The 18,210-nt window shown below is 36.5% G+C and overlaps 1 long non-coding RNA gene across 17 annotated transcripts in view; it reads left to right on the top strand.

Annotated features, from left to right (window-relative positions):
- The window catches only part of LOC149128099 (uncharacterized), a 304,850-nt gene that overhangs the window by 80,990 nt on the left and 205,650 nt on the right, over positions 1 to 18,210 (top strand). For all 17 annotated transcript variants that reach the window (XR_016230356.1, XR_016230359.1, XR_016230352.1 and 14 more), the window contains one exon: positions 9,641 to 9,696. This is a non-coding gene — a long non-coding RNA (uncharacterized LOC149128099). The remainder of the gene's footprint in view (positions 1 to 9,640; positions 9,697 to 18,210) is intronic.

The raw sequence follows: 18,210 nt of genomic DNA on the forward strand, positions 1-18,210 counted from the left end.
TGTGGCCGCAGAACAGTACAGAATAATTTCTGAAAGGGGGCAATCTCCTTGTTGCTTTTAGAAGAGGGCTGAGTATGCCCGCTGTTGCATTAGCAAGACTGGTGATTGTAGAGGTAGAACAAATGTATGTGAGTAGAAGTTGGGGGTTCATGCATGCGGAAATTAAGTTTGCAGATTTCCAGGAGCAAAGCCTTTTGTATTTTCTTTCTACAATTTTCCCCTCCAGTTTCTGCAAGAACTAAGGAAAAAGAGACGTGTCAGTATGGGCTAACACTGCCGACCCTTTGGACAACCCAGTAAAAATGACGGGTGTTTAATACGAAGAGCATCTATCTATTCTGGAATGGGAGACAGAAGGGAATTAGAATTGCTGCTGTTGGTAACAGAAAAAAAAAAAAAAAAAAAAAAAAAAAAAACAGATCTTGTTGGTGGCCTTTAAATTGTGATTTTGGAAACAGCTTGCTTGGAGGCACCCAAGAAGTAGAGGAGAAGAAGTTGGGTAAAAACTGGAAAGGAGCCATGAGTTGCCAAATCACAAATGGGCTTTGATGCAAAGAACTTTTCATTAATTCCCAGTCTAGATCAGTATCGTGCACATGAATGCAGAGCTGAGGGTGGAAGATGTCATCTGATATTGAAGATGGTTCTCTGATGGGTGGTGTGGGTTAGAAGGCTGCTCTGATGGGTCTGCCTTCAGTTTTTCTCTTTGAAAGTAGAGTGCTCTGTTCCGCTAATTATCATTCTCCTGAAAATTAAGCAATGGTTTCTTGGCATTGGTTGTTTGTCAGGATTTACTCTGGTTTCCTTGAATTCCACCATGACATCTTTTATTGGGCAGAGCATAAGTTACTATGAAATATACATCTGTTATTCAGCCATATGTGTATCATATATCTACCCAGAATTGAAGTGGTTGGTTCAGTATTTTATTCAGTTGTAATAAGAGCCATCACTCCTTCAGTTCTAGAAAAAGCAGTCTATTAAATCCATATCAATAAAATTGGATTATTGTCTTTTGATCTAAATGGAGATGGTTTTATTCAAGTAAATATTTTATTTGTGGGCTTTATCTACTGACGTCAGAGTAAAACATATCTTGCACACATTTGAATGATAAAAACACTGATTTCCCATTGTTTCATAGACCAGATGATCTTGGGCTTTGTTTTTGTGAAATAATTATTTTCAAGGATTTCCCTTCTTTAGTTCAACTTTTCTGATTTGGTGGGAACAGAATTTTGGTAAGTTTTCCCCCACATACTGTACTGATGGGTTTTCAAATCCAGCTTGTCATTATTATCTTCTTTCATTGTATTCGTCTGATTGTACGTCCTTCATTTTTTAATTAGGTAATCTTTCGTTCTACAGTATTTTATCACCTTTCTATTTTGAGCTTCATGTGAGCAGCATTGACATCATTTACTGATAACTAAATAAGTTCATATAGACTATCAATGTAATATGTTAATAATCTGTTACAAGAGTTCATTTTGTAAATTATAGTACATTAAAAATTAAATGATAGGTATAATCTATTAAATTTGTGGCTCATAGATCTGGGACTATATATTATTTTCAAAGAGGATATTATATTTACATGCACACTCTCATACATACATGAGGGTGTGTAGATGCATATACCCATGTGTGTATGTATACTTGCTTATTTTACTGTAAAGTTTCCCTGATAAATTCAGCTTCTTATTCCTCAACCTTTGTAATACTCATCTGATTTGTATTACTGCTTTTTGAACCTTTGAGGGAATTAAGATTTTCTAGTTTCCATTGTAGTATGAGGGTACTTCGGAAAGTTCATAAAAAAAATGTGATTAAAAGATAAGTTAATTTTATTGCAATAATTTTTTGAAATCCATGCATAGTTTTTTCAGAATATATGCATTTCTATGAACTTTTTGAACCCTTCAACTATTCTGTGTAGTCTAGTAATCTGTGTTTAGTAACAAAAGAATTGCTTGAGAATAATTGAACACACATGCTTGAGTGAGAAAAACATGCATTTTATTATATATTTGCTAAGCATAAGTAATTCAATAAAGGAAAAGGATCAGTATTGAAAAGTGCTATATCTTAGACAGTAAGAAGCTTCTAGGAGAATTACTCAGTTTGACTGCATGTCCCACACTGGTATTATTCTTGCAGGTGTGAGCTAAGAAATTGCTTCTGAGTTTCAAAGTATTTGTTGTGGACCTTTTTAATATAGTTTTCATTTTTGCTCTTTCCAATTTATTTAGCTAATTTCAGGTAACGCTTTCTACATGTATATCCTTCTCTCATTAAACTCTTCCAAACACTGATAACTTGAGAATGACTTGTCCTTCTTGACACGGTAGCTCTTTCTGTCTTTATAACCTGACTGTTCGGTCTTCCATCTGTCTTCTCTGCCTCTGTCAGAATTCTGTGCTATCCTGTCATGAGGAAGCTTATAATTTGCTTCCTGTGGTGGAGAGATAATGAGAGTAACTTGCTGAGTGGAATCTCAGCTGAAAGTTTCCTCCGCACGCCGTAACCATCACACAGGAGCATCATTTCACTTTCATATAATGCCTACCAACAATATCTCCATTATGTATCTGGGTCAGAGACCCATCTGCTGTTTAGTCACTGTTATATAGGTTTGTTGACTTGATTTATTAATAATTATGAAATTCATTATGACCTCATACTGCTGATTTTTCTTTCTGCTGTTAAAACAAGTTAATTAAAATATTTCATTCAAAATTTTATTATCCTTTGTTAGGATAAAATAATATAAATTCTATATACAAAATTTCTAATTTTTGTATGCCCTTTAAAAATCACCTTGAGGTACTATTTTCATACAATAAAATGTTTCACTTGGGATATGTATTTCAGGGAGTTGTGACAAATACATACAACCTCATGACTATTACCACAATCATTAAACATCACCACCCAAAAAGTATCTCTTTCCCCTTTGACATAAATTTTCTATAAACATCCCTGGCCCCAGGAAATCACTGGTCTTCTGTTCATTGTAGTTCTGCCTTTTGTAGTATCAATGAAAGCAAACAGCATGTGCTCTTTTGTGTCCAACTTCTTTCACCTGGTGCAATGCTTTTGAATTTTATTCATGTTACTGCATAAGTGAGCTGGATTTTCTTTGTTCTTGTTGAGCAATATTGCACTGTGTAGCTATACCACAGATTGTTCATCTAGTTATTATTTGATGGTCCTTTTAGTTTCTTCCAGGTTTTTATGATTGTGAATAAAGCTGCTGCAAACATCTGTCTACAACATTTTTGTGTGAATATAAACTTTAATTTCTCTTTGGTAAATATCTTTGGCATAGGATTTCTTGGTTAGAAGATACACACCTGTTGAATTTTCTATAATATGAATAACTGGTTTCCTAGAGTGATAATACTATTTTGCATTCCCATCAGCAATGGCCAAGAGTTTAAGGTATACTGTGTCATCACCAACACTTGGTGATGTTAGTCTTTTTAATTTTAGGCATAATAGTGAGTCAGTATATATTTCATTTCAATATTTTTTTCGAAATGCAACTATTCATTCCCATTTTATGAAGTATAGTATTATCATTATAGCTATTGGATTGCATCATTCTTTCCTAGTTTTCACATCTTATGTCTTCTATAACCTTGTTTGTGTGAAAACTATAAACTTAACGGCCATCTCTTGGTTTCTACTAATGCTTGTTAGAATGAGATAGCTGAATTCCAAATACAAACAAATAAGTTGGCCAATGTTTTGAGTGAGCATGTTAATAAATGATTTTTGTCTTCATTTTCTGTGAAAAATAAAGATTATATTTCAGGAAGGTTATTTTTTACTTAAGACCTTGGACTTTCCTGGTGTTCATCAACTATAATAGAAATTGCAAATAAGATTGCATGTTTCAAAAATATTAGCAATATTATATTTCAGAAACTGTATTTTTTCAATAAATGTTCACTTCTCTTCAATATTTCAAGTCCATATGCAACTCAGCACTGTCATTTCCTAAAATGGCTCTGTCTTTATTCTTGACCTCATTAAACAGTTAGAGAACAGTGTACCATTGTGCATTGAAGAAGCCACTTTTGTTTAATCCAATACCTACTTACATTTGTCAGAATTGGTGATTTTTTAACCTTTTTTTTTTTAACAGCACTAACTGTTCTCAGATCTCTGCCTTTGTTCCCTGGTGTTAAAAAGACACATATTCACTTTGTTAAACTGCTTCTTTAAAAATCCGGAGTAAATGAGAATCATCATCCCTGTCACCCTATTCCTTTCTGTGTGAGAGTGTTTCATTTCAATATATGCTAGGGCTCTGATTCTGCTCACTGGGGTTCAGTTACTGATTCAGAATAATTACTTGGTTAAGTCAGGCTTGTTCATCAGAGAGTTTACACAGCAATCAAAATTAAATGCTAATGAGTCTTATAGCCATAAACTATCTTTTCTCAAAATCTCCATTATTTCAGGAAATGATTATAAGATGATCTTTAAACTTAGTTAAATAAACATTGATTATTTCCTGAGTTATTTTGTTGAGTTCTGTGTTTGAAGAGAAATCAGATATGAACTTCTCAGTTTTGTCAGTTTTCATAAATAAACAATCTGATACTATAAAGTGATGTATAATTGCTATTGATATTATGAGTTAATCCAGCTTCTTGGGAAATTCACTCTTAGTACACGAAAGACTTTTGTTTGGGAAGCACTTTTCTCATTTCACATTTTCAAGCACAAATTTTTGTGTCTTTGATTTTAAATTTGGCATTACTTTTAGAGAATAAAAATATTGAGGCCTATCAAGATATAGTAGATTGAATGAGCCTAGAGAACTGTGAATGTTTTTGGTTATCTTTTACTAATGGTTTTGTAAATCAGTCTCATTTCTCTCTATTTCTATGTTTAGTTAATAATTGTAACCCAGACTATAAAATATTATTTTACCTTGAAACTACTATCAAAACATGAGATGAGAACTTTTTTGATATTTGGAAGAAGAAAATTTAATAATAAAATAAGCCAAAATAAAAAATAGTTAAAAATTATGATTTGAGAAAATTCACTTTAGGAACAATAGACTTATGATTGGTATTCTCCAGTTACTAAGATCCAAGATGAATGATTTTTCTCTTTAAAGTGTTGGCATGAAAATGTAGTGGTCATTTCTTAGATAATCAGTATTTGATAAGCTATCAACATCTGGGTTTCTGTGGGCAAACTAGATGGCTTAAACCCTGATTTAAAAACTTCCTCGGCCGGCGCCGCGGCTCACTAGGCTAATCCTCCGCCTAGCGGCGCCGGCACACCGGGTTCTAGTCCCGGTCGGGGCGCCGGATTCTGTCCCGGTTGCCCCTCTTCCAGGCCAGCTCTCTGCTGTGGCCCGGGAGTGCAGTGGAGGACGGTCCAAGTGCTTGGGCCCTGCACCCCATGGGAGACCAGGAAAAGCACCTGGCTCCTGGCTCCTGCCATCGGATCAGCGCGGTGCGCCGGCCGCAGCGCGCCAGCCGCGGCGGCCATTGGAGGGTGAACCAACGGCAAAGGAAGACCTTTCTCTCTGTCTCTCTCTCTCACTGTCCACTCTGCCTGTCAAAAAAAAAAAAAAAAAAAAAAACTTCCTCAAACCTGAGTTTCATTTATTCCCTCATTCCTTCTGTATTTTGGTTCAGGCTGATTGAGTTTATTCCAAATACCAGTTCTTAGGTCATCAGTAAGCATATCTAACAGATGACCAAGTGCACACATCTTTAGATCAAACTTCTTTTATGGTTTCCTGAAACCAGACTGGTTTCTAGGGAACATGTACTGTGGATTTTTTTGATGTCAAAATCCAAGCAACCAGCAGTAATTCTGAGTATTTGCTTTGCTTCAAATCCCCAAAGAATTCTTGTATCTTACCCTCTGTAATGAATATCCTCTTAGTTCAGTGAAAATCCTGCCTGTCAATTTGCATCACAGGAACCCCCACATCTGTTATACAGTAGGGTTGAAACCAAGGGGATTAAGCTCTTCCCTTAGGAGATACTGCTTTCATTCATACAACACAGAGGGAGGGCATTCCTGCCTTCTCCCTTACCCCCATCCAGAAGAATAATTCCTCATAGTGTGGGGGTCCAGAAAATTGATTATTATAATACACTGTGCTTTTTAATTGTGACTCTTGCAAAGCAGTACATTATGACATCAACTGATTTTAAGTCTAAATCTTTCTACGGGAATTAGAACATATATGCTGTCAGTGATTTTTGTGTTTCATTTGGAGATTATCTCTTATTTTAAGGAGATAGAAATCTATGAGAGAATCTTAATCTACCCCTTTCACTGAATGCGAGTATTTTTCACACCATACTTCTCTTTGATTATTTCCATAGTCTACTCTGGATTACTTTATACTTATGAAAAGGTTATTATTAGAACTTGTTGGTTCCCAGTGGCCTGAACATTTAGGCTCGATGAAACTGGTTGCAGATAATCCAAAGGCTAGTGGAGTATTTATTGCTTGGGAAAGTGCTGTACCTGAGCATTGCAAATTGCTGAGAAAAGACATTGTGACAAAAAAGGAGGGGGTGCACTTTACCAACTGGCCAGTTTGCAAGCAGAACCCCTCCAGAAGAACAACATAAATAGGCTGCGGTCTGTTGCCCACGGGGCTGAAAATTCACTTTCGGCCTCCCCTCCTGCTTTCTGGGCGGCCTATAATCCTATCCCAAACCCCCTGTATACTGTCCCTTCTACAACCAAAGTCTTTTTGGCTTTAATCTATTATCTCTGCACTTCTTTGAACCCTACAATCCTGAAACCTAACAGTTGTAGCTTATATATTGCTTCTAAATTTTGTGTCAGAATTGATTTTAAAATAAGCTTTTTAGGATAATTTTCACATCTGTGAATTGCTTGCATGCTCTCCAGTGCCTTAGAAAAATACAGCTCAAAAAGTTCCCTGTAAGATACAAAAGTACTTCAAAAGAGTTTGTGGAATGTTGGAATTAAAAGGTAATATATATTTTCCTTGAACCTTTTGAAGACTCCTTGTACAAAAAATGCAAAATATCTTGGTAGTAAAATAGTAACAAACATGTGGAAACTACATGCTGCAAGTGATAAAAGCTTCTGAGACCTGGGAAAATTTTACCAAATGAAAACAATCTATTAAAAGATGCCCATTCTTCAGAAATTAATTACCAGAATTGATACATCTAATAAAAAGTATAGTAAGCTTTCCCTTTTTAAATTTGACACAGTAAATCTTATGCTCTTCTCTCAAAATGAACAGGGACAAATAGCCATTATAGTTGTCACCTAAGCTATAAAACTACTGACTGGGTTCAGGACAACCTACCCCAAAAGTTGGCACCCTGGCATCTGAGAAAACAGGAGCAGGAAGATTGTTGCTCCTGATGTTCTCTCCTGAAGCAAGCCTAGAAGAATTTTCTAGCCTTCCCAGATGCAGGCTGTTAAATCCTCATTTCAGAGATGCTCTCCCTCTCGTTATGGAAAGGAATCTCCTTATCTAAGAAAACACAGGGATGCAGAGAAGAATCTGAGCAAACAAGCCTTGAGAAGCTCCTCCTGGTTTATTTCCATTAAGATACAACCCCTTTGTTTAATCCTTCTTTTCCACAACTGCCTACTCCTCATCAAACCGAAGCATAAAAATGTACACGTTGGCCTGCTTTTTGGGGTCTTCGTTTCTGAAGGCTCCTGTGTCATGTATAATTTGTGATAATAAATATCTATGCTTGGAGCCGGCGCCGTGGCTCAATAGGCTAATCCTCCACCTTGCGGCGCCGGCACACCGGGTTCTAGTCCCGGTTGGGGCGCCGGATTCTGTCCCGGTTGCCCCTCTTCCAGGCCAGCTCTCTGCTATGGCCAGGGAGTGCAGTGGAGGATGGCCCAGGTGCTTGGGCCCTGCACCCCATGGGAGACCAGGAAAAGCACCTGGCTCCTGGCTCCTGCCAGGATCAGCGCGGTGCGCCGGCTGCAGCGGCGGCCATTGGAGGGTGAACCAGCGGCAAAGGAAGACCTTTCTCTCTGTCTCTCTCTCACTGTCCACTCTGCCTGTCAAAAAAAAAAAAAAAAAAAAAAAAAAAAATATCTATGCTTTTTGCCTGTGAATCAGTCTTTTGTTATAGAGACTTCAGCTATGACCCCAGTGATGGAAAAGATGTTTCACTTCCCCTACACTCTTAATCATAAAACAGTGTCGATTTGTCCTCCAAAAAACGTAAAAGAAGGAAAACCAGGACAAATTCGAACTTTATTGGGTTGGTATAATGATGGATATAAGAAATACACTAGGGGACTGGCATTGTGGCAAAGTGTTCAAGCCACTATTTTTTCTTTCTTTCTTTCTTTTTTTTTTTTTTTTTTTTTTGGACAGGCAGAGTTAGACAGAAAGAGAGAGAGACAGACAGAGAAAAAGGTCTTCCTTCCATTGGTTCACCCCAAAAATGGCCGCTATGGTCAGCGCACTGCGCCAATCCAAAGACAGGAGCCAGGTGCTTCCTTCTGGTCTCCCATGCAGGTGCAGGGCCCAAGCACTTGTAAGCCACTATTTCTAACACTGGCATGCTATAACAGAATGCAGGGTCAGGCTACTCTGCTTCTGAACCAGCTCCCTGCTACTGTACCTTGGAAGGCAGTGGAAGATGGACCAAGTATTTGGGCCATTGCCACCATGTGAGAAAACAGTGTGGCGCTCCTGGCTTTGGCCTGGCCCCAAATGTGGCCATCTGGTGGAGTGTGAGAGTCTCTCTCTCTCTTTTTGTTCTGCCTTTCAAATAGATTAAATAAATAAAAAATATCTTTAAAATTGAGAAGGAAATAACGCAGGAACAATTAGTTAGAAATGTGGAAAATGGTTGAGTTAGGTTGCAGTTTTACCTTAAATATCAGTATAAGTTCAAGATGGTAAAAGAGGTAAATATAAAATAAAAATATGAGATCTATGGAAGTGGTAAGAAAAAAAGTTAACAGACTTAATAATAGAGAATAGTTTTAAGCATAAAATAATTTTAATAATTGCATAGGGAAAATCTACTGAAAGAAAAACACTAATGGTTTCTGAATGAGGAAATAATAACCTGGAATAAATAACTTAGGAAAAAAAACTATTAGTAGCAGTCACTTCAAAGGATGTCTGTCTTCATGGTCAAAGAACTTGGTTGGTACATAAAATGCAAAAATCCTAATAGAAGAATAAACCAGTACAGATTTTTAGATGAGTCACAAAACAAGAATTTTTAACATAGTTACAAAGTTTTACTTAACCGAGCATCACAACTATAAACTCATTACCACCCAATTTATAGTTAATTGTTGATGTTTTCTTGAATATCCCTCCAGTCTTTGTATATCTCTGCTGATTAATCTGCTGACCTGTCTCTGTGTATTACCTTTCTGTGTTACTTTCCATCCATTTAACCATCCATCATTCATACATAAATTCTTCTTTTTTTCTCAGAACAATCACAAATACATATTGATTTTTCCTATTTAAAGTATTTGAATTTTTTCTTATGTCATGATATAGTCTTCTACAGCATGTTCAATCTATGTTTCAAATGATAGTGTATGATGTACAATGGTTTATTCAACCAAGCTGTCTTATTGAGAATTTGTGGGTTTTTTTTTTCTGCAGTTTTTCTACTAGTGACACACTGAACATCATTGCATAGATCAGAGTATCTTCTAAAGGTAAGTTCTGAAAGGTTTTATTTTCTACTTTGGAAGGTTTGCAAATGTTTCAGGCTTTTGTCGCCTATTCCCGAATTGTTTACTTTTGTATTAGCACTAGTATCAGAGTAATCATATCTCAAATTCCTGAAAATACTGGGTAATATAGTTAACATGTCAGCCAAAATGATTGACACTATTTTATTTTTCATTTTTGACTTCTATTATGATTTTCAGGTATGTTTTTTGCTTTTGTGAAATTCCTATTTATGTCAGTTACTTTCATTTTCCCTTTGATATATTAATCTTTGCATTATTTATAAAACTTATGTTTGTATTTAGAATAAATATGCCTTTGAATTATGAATGCTTTATGTAGAGGAGCTTTTAATTAGCAAATCTATCAATTCTTCCTTTATGGTTTCACTTTCAGTGTCATGATTATAAAACCCTACTGGATACCAAGATTATATTAACCAGAATGAGAGAATACTTTAATTCATCTATTCCATTTTCCTCCAGGTTTATAGTTGAATCTTTCATTATAGAAAGCATGATCAATGGGATTTTTTAGCATAAAGCCTTAGAGGAAAACTCAGGACCACCTGGTTTTTAATTAAAATGAATTCTGTGGAAAGATTACATAGTGAATTTGGCTTGCCAGTGACTTCTTTCTTAGTACTAAATTGGGCTTGTTGGAAGGATTGAATTGTATTACTACTGATAGAGATTAGGCATACCATGTTTCCAATTTGTTAAAAAGCACATTTAATTATTTAGAAGGCATGGTTAATGAGAGAGATGGACAGAGAGCGAGCTCTTCCATTTGCTGGTTCACTCTCCAGATGGCTACAACAGCCAAGGCTGGACCAGGCGGAAGCCAAGAGCTTCACCTGTGTCTCCTGTGTGAATGGCAGCGGCCTACACACTTCGACCACCTTCCACCGCCTTTCCCAGGCCATTAACAGGGAGCTGGATTAGAAGTGGAACAACCGGGACATGAACTGGTGCACATATGGGAAGCTGATGTCACAAGCAGTGGCTTTACCTGCTGCACCGTGGTGCCGGCCCCAATGTTTCCAATTATTATTTATTATTTATGTGAAATGTTGAGAGAGAGAGGGAAATAGAGAGGCAGACAGAGAGAGACAGGGAGAGAGAGATCTCTCACTTGCTGATTCACTTCCCAAATACCAGCAACAATTAAAGAAGAGCCAGGCCAAAACCAGGAGCCTGGAATTCAATCCATGGATGACAGGACTGAACTCATACATTGGAGAGGGGATGCAAACACTTGATCCGTCATCTGCTGCTGCTGTGTTTTAGCAAGAAACTGAAATCGGGAGTGGAGCCAGGACTTGATCCCAGGCACTCAAGAGAAGGGATGCTAGCAGTATCTTAATCACTACACCAAACAGCATGTGTATTTTTTTTATTATTTTTAAGATTTAATTATTTATTTATTGAAAGATCTACAGAGAGAGAGAGAAAGAGAGAGAGATTCTTTCACCAGCTGGTTCACTCCCCAGATTGCTGCAATGGCCGGGGCTGAGCCAGGCCGAAACCAGGAATTTCATCCAAGACTCCCACATGGGTGGCAGGGCCCCAAGCATTTGGGACATCTTCTGGTGCTTTTCCTAGACCGTTATCAGGGAGTTGGATCACAAGTGGAGCAATTGGAACACAAACTGGTGCCTCTGTTTTTAGCATTTGTACAAGTATGTATAGAGACTGAGTTATTCTGTGTTAAAGTAAGTAACAACATTCTCTTTTAGAACTCACCTGAGTTTTTGTTTTTGTAGGAAATTCTGTACTTTCCCACTTAAATCTTAGAAGGCCAAATCGCTATATATGCTATCACTTTGCTTCTAGAGAACCAGGTCAATACTGGTCTGGCAAGAAAATATCTTGGAACTGACCGAGGAAAAGAGAGCCTGTGCAACAAGCATTCACTAATAAGTATGTCAAAGATGATAACTGCTATGGACTGAAAGGTGATTGCTGTTTTGAGTGAGCTTATAATCAGTGGGCTGATGCGGAGGTCTGTTAGGATGCCTTGACCAGCTTTTTCCAAACTACACAATTCCTTCTTCTCTATTTTACTGATATGAGTTTATTATTAGATTTATGCAAGTTTTTGTTGAAAAGAAAATGAGTATTGATGTTCTAAAATCAAGAACAAAATCATATGGATCCCTTTCAAAAATGTGGATTTTGAATCAGTAGGTTTTGCCTGGGCCCTGAGATTCTGCAGTTTTAAGTCTCCAGGTAAAAATACTGTGTTGGTTTGTTGACTCCTCTTTGAGTACCAAAGGTGGAAAAATTTTGTTTTGACACTTATAATTCTCCATAAATAAATTAATAGGTAAAATATATCAAATAGTAAAATTACAGTATAGTAAGAATTTAAAATTTATAATTTATAATTATAAATTTAAAATAATTTAAAATTTAATCTAAATTTTAATTTAAAATGTATAGTTTATATTTATACTGATAAAATTTATCACTAAAGTAAAGTCTATTATCTGCATTTTAAAATATTATTTTAAAAATAACATTTAAAATATTAAAATGCAGGTGTTTGGCTTAAAATGTAAGACATAATTTGTCTGTTCACAGTCCATGTTGTTGCACCTGAGTTCAATTCCTGACTCTGGCTCCTGATTCCAGACCCTGCAAATGCAGACCTTACGAGGCAACAGGTGATAACCAAGTAATTGAGTCCCTGCCACCATACAGAAATTTGGATTGAATTCCAAGTTCCCAGCTTAGACATCATGGCCTTGAACATTGCAGGAATTTGGGAAGTGAACCAGTGAATAGGGTCTCTCTCTCTCTCTCTCCCTCTGCCTCAAAATAAGTAATAAATTAAAACTAAATATCATGGTAACCACAGGTGTGAATTAGGTATGCTACTGATGGATTGAAGAGTTGCTACCCCCAAAATGGCACCTTCAAGGTGAGGGGCTTTCAGGACCTTCCCCCGAAGCAAATCCTAAACCTCTCTCGTGAAACCTGCCCTCCATATACGGGAAGGGAAGCGGCATGCTTTCTCCAAGCAGTGTACCAGAGGGATACTAAGAGGAGTCTGAATGAATAAGGCTTGCTAGGTTTTCCGCCGTCGAATACTCTTCATTCTTACCCCTTTTGTGCTCTCATATTTTCCCACAACTCTCCAATCTAGATCAAACCTGGTATAAATATATTCAGGTTTAATACCTTCTCAGGGTCTTTGTTTCCTTATGAGGGCCCTCATGTCACATAAAATTTATAATAAATTTGTATGTTTTTCTATTGTGAATCTACCTTTTGTTATAAAGAGACATCACATGAGAACATAGAAGGGTAGAATGAAAATATGGTTTATTTTCCTTACATTATGAAATGTAGGACACTTAAAAATTGGAAGCTGATGGTGTATATAATAACTGAGTGTGTATCTGTATTTAGAGTAAATCATGGTGCCTCAGGTCTTTGTGATTCGTCTTTGGCTATCGGTATTGCCAGCAGTACAATTTGGAGAAAAACAAGGAGAAACTATTTGGGTTAGAGTTTACCTGCTCAATTAGGCTTCCCCAAATAAACCTGACCCCATTTCTGCCTCTTTTGAGGGCTTAAACACAACACAACAGATTACAACATAGACACACACACGCACAAACACACTTCTCAGTTTTAAAATGTTGAACTATTTTTAGATATATTTCAGTGTTCTTTCTTAGACTAGTGGCTCATATTTTTTCTTCTTTAACCTAGCAAATATGGCATCCAGACAAAAGTTGACCAACATGTCTACAAAGAACAGATGTCCATAGCTAATACTTTGCACATTTATTCTTTCAGTATATTATCTGCAAAGGTAACATAATCCTCTGTATTTTTGTCATGTGTGGTAATTTTTGGCCTTCTGTGAAAATGAATCATTATTAGTTGTGATCTTTTATATTAAAACATAACACTGTTTTGTAAACTTTGAACTTCCCTTTATATTTTGTAGCTAAGACTTTGGAAAGACCCAAGGTAGGTTAATGACCAAACTATTAAAGCATGATTCAATGGAATGCCTCTCCTCTTACAAAGATATTTAGTGCTAAATTTGTAAGATTCTATTTTGTGGAGCACTAAAAGAGAGTCATTTTCAAATGAGTAACCTTTTTAATCTCCATTTTGCCTTCTGTGTATCTCTCAAGTATTGCCCAGTGCAAAAACATATATTATAGCCAATCTCACCTAGTGTAATTTATTATCTTTTCCCAATACTCAAAGGGTATGTTCTTTTCTTTGAAAAATTTTAAACACTATATCTGCTGCTGTATAGGTCCCAGTGCAGATTTTACTCAGGGTAAAATATTACTTGTTAGTTTTTTGGAATGTGAGCTATCTCAGGGCAGCTGGGGAAGATGGATGAGCACACTCAGTTCCTCTGGTTTCCTTGAAATTTGGTCTGCAGTGTGGGGAATCACCGTGTCTGTGTACTTTAGAACATCTCATCATGCTAATGTTATTTCCTAAGACATTACTCTTATGCCAGCAGAAGTTCACCACTACTTATTTAGACAATGCATGGATAGATTAATTTCTTTCTTTATTTTTTTGGCCTAAAACATTTTGTCTGTCCCCATAGCTGTATGCATTCATAAAATCTTTCCTGCATATTGTCATTCTCTTGACCACTTGTAAGTGATCTAGCAGAAAGGGATCTGGTAGAAAGACTCTGATGGTATAGATCATGGGACACCAAAACACAGTCCCTTGACCAATTCCAGCCTGCTGTTTGTTTTTGTAAATAGTTATTTTTCGCTAGTTTAAAACACAGCCATTCTCTTCTGTCAAGGCATTGTATGTGTGGCTGTTTTTTAATTTAAAAAATAGAGTTGAGTAGTTGCAGTAGAGATCATATGAACTACCAAGCCTAAAATATTTGCTCCCTAGCCTTTATCAGAAAAGTTTGCCAGCCCCTGATAAAGAGAGATGGGATAGAAGAGCTATTTTTGGGCAATCCACTTCTTTGTACATTCAACCAATATTCATTCAGCAGTGCCAGATAAACCAGTATGAAGAAAAAAGAATCTTAACTTTCCTTCTGAAAATATGCAGAATAAAAACCATGAACCACATAGCTAGTGAAAAATGTTTAAATTTGAAGATCAAATAAAACATTAAAATTTTGTTGCAAGGCCAGAAATTTTGACCTCCTCAGAGTCCATAAATTAAATGAAGGTGGAAATAGATAAGCTTGTATTAAAGCTTGCCTTTGTCTAGGAGACATTTGCATGACTACAGTGAAATGTTGAACCTTGCTTTTGATACCTGATCAAGGTACCTGTGATTGAGCTAAAACTATTGCCTGTATAATGTGTGAAGTCTTTTAGGAGACTGCTACATGACTCTGATATTCCAAAGGCCTACACTTTCAATTTAAGAGTGAATTAGCAGTGAACTTCCATAAATAGGAGACATTGCCTGTGTAAAGCCTTGAGGACAGGTAGAAGGGGATGGGAAACATTTTCTTTGAAACTTCATAACACAAGCTGAACTTGTCTGGACCTGCATTAGGGCATGCTGTGGAAAAACTAAGCAACAAAAAAGCAATGGTTAAAAACCTGATGGCCAAGAATGGGTCTTTAATGGGGACCTCATTGGTAATGATCTAGAGATAAACAGAAGTCTGCTGTGAAGAAAATCACTTTCAAGTAGGCCTGGAAGAATTCCTGAAAGTTCATGTTACAAAGGAGATGAGTACATAATCAAAAATTAAAACACACACACACCAACAAGGAAATAAATCATCATGAAGAAGAGCCAACAGACACAATAGCTAATAATATTAAACCTGTAAAGATTTCACAAGTTGAACATATACAAATATAAAATAAATTTATTTAAAATTTATAAAAATTAAAATATAAATTGAAAAAATGAATAAAAATGATCAGCTTTGAAAAATCTGAGGTCAATATTGTAACTACATTTTTAAAAATTAAAGGACAGGTTAAGCAGTAAATAATACAGAGATCAAGAGAATATTATTGAACTGGAATTTCTGAGGAAATAATCCAGAAGGTAGCATAGAATGATTAAAAGATAGAAAACATAGAAGATAGCTAGTTGAGGTTTAATATGTAGTAGTGGTCAAAAGTACACTTATTTCTAACTGGATTCCTAGAAAGGAAAAGTAGAATGTGGAGGAGGCAGTGCTTAGAGAAACAATGGTGAGGAATTTCCAGAACTGATGGGAAGCACTTCACTTTTAAAAACAGAAGTCTCAAAGGATGCATGGAAATAAGTCCAAGTCTAGAAACCTTATAGTGTGCCTGCACAACATCCAGGCACAGAAGGGATCTCAAAAGCTACTCAGCAAAAAAACAAAAACAAAAACAAAAAACAGATTTAGCACAAATAAATGGTGAATAGACTGACAACTGACATTGCATTAATATAAGGAAAAGCAGAAGAAAGTACCGAATTGCATCTGCACACAGAAAATAAGTGTATGTTTAGGATAACACATCCAGAAAACAGCCTTCCAAAAATGAGGCAACGTGAAGAAAATTTATGGCAAGAGTCGAGAGAGTTCGCCACCAACAAAGGGAATTCTAAAATGGATTCTTTAGGAAACAAAACAATCCTATTTGAAGAAGAGAGAGAAAAAGATAGAGGTGGGGGTGGAGAGAAAAAAACAGAAAGAGAAAAAGAGGCAAAAATGCGTGGAAATAATCTAAATAAACATTGGACATATGATACAAATGTAATTTGAGGGAATGATTAACCAAAATGCTGCCCAAGTTAGTATATTTTGGAAGATGTGATTAAAGTTAATCAACCCTTGGGACATTCGGATCTGGCTAAAATGCCCATGAGAGTCTCACAGGCATGGAAAGGCAAGACACTGTGGCAAAAACAACCTAAATGAAAGATCTTGGTGAACAAGACCCCAGCAGAAAGAACAGGCCATCAAAGAAGGAGGCACCTTTCTCTGAAGGGAGGAAGGAACCTCCACTGTGATATGGCCTTGACTAAACAAGTTCAGAGTTAGTGAACTCAAGGGGCTTCCATAGCCTGGACAGCTCATGGCAAGAGCCTCGGGTGATTACTGATGTCATAAATAAGAGTGTCAACTATTAAATCAACAATAGGAGTCACTGGGCCCATGTTCCCCACATAGGATCTCTGTCCTTAATGCGTTTTACTATGAGAGTTAAAGATAACACTACTAGTCGAACAATACTTTATATCTTGTGCGGTTGTGTGAGGGCAGTCTGTTGAAATCTTTGCTTAGTATATACTAGGTTGATTTTTTGTATATAAAGATAATTGAAAATGAAACTCAATGAAGAGTGGGATGGGAGAGGGAGTGGGAGATGGGAGGGCTGAGGGAGGGAGGGAGGTTGGAGGGGAGCCACAACAATGCCAAAGTTGCACTTTGTAAATTCACATTTATTAAATAAAAGAAAATGGAAAAAAAAGTAAATCATTCTCACTGTGGATGAAGTAAACTTTTTGCTTAAAAGAAAATAACTCAAACTATTTGGAAGATAGAGTGATTTATTTAAAGTGATGGAAAAAAGAATTTCATCCTAAAACAAGTGAATATATAAATATTTAGGTCATAAAGAAGTAAAACAGATGTACCAGGCAAACATTAACCAAAGAAACCTTTAATAGGTATATTCATACTTGATAAGGTAGGTTTTAAGATTTACCTTAAAAAAGAATTTTTTTTAACTTTTATTTAATGAATATAAATTTCCAAAGTACAGCTTATGGATTACAATGGCTTGCCCCCCATAACGTCCCTCCCACCCACAACCCTCCCCTTTCCCACTCCCTCTCCCCTTCCATTCACATCAAGATTCATTTTCGATTCTCTTTATATACAGAAGATCAGTTTAGCATACATTAAGTAAAAATTTCAACAGTTTTCTCCCACACAGAAACATAAAGTGAAAAATACTGTTTGAGTACTAGTTATAGCATTAAATCTCAATGTACAGCACACTAAGGACAAAGATCCTACATGAGGAGTAAGTGCACAGTGACTCCTGTTGTTGACTTAACAAATTGACACTCTTGTTTATGGCATCAGCAATCACCCTAGGCTCTTGTCATGAGCTGCCAAGGTTATGGAAGCCCCCTGAGTTCACTGACTCTGATCATATTTAGACAAGGCCATGGTCAAAGTGGAAGTTCTCTCCTCCCTTCAGAGAAAGGTACCTCCTTCTTTGATGACCCGTTCTTTCCACTGGGATCTCACTCACAGAGATCTTTCATTTAGGTGGTGTTTTTTTTTTTTTTTTTTTTTTTCCCCAGAGTGTCTTGGCTTTCCATGCCTGAAATACTCTCATGGGCTTTTCAGCCGGATCCACATGCCTTAAGGGCTGATTCTGAGGTCAGAGTGCTGTTTAAGAAAGAAATGTTAGTCATAAATTGAGTTGAAATATATTGATGACAGTTTCAGTAATAAAAAGATATAAAAATTATAAACTCTATCTAAAACTATAGCTTTAAAATATATAGAACCCAAAATAATAA

This window comes from Oryctolagus cuniculus, chromosome 2, assembly GCF_051225735.1.
Source record: "Oryctolagus cuniculus isolate XC-2025 breed Fujian yellow rabbit chromosome 2, ASM5122573v1, whole genome shotgun sequence".
Classification (NCBI taxonomy): Eukaryota; Metazoa; Chordata; class Mammalia; order Lagomorpha; family Leporidae; genus Oryctolagus; species Oryctolagus cuniculus.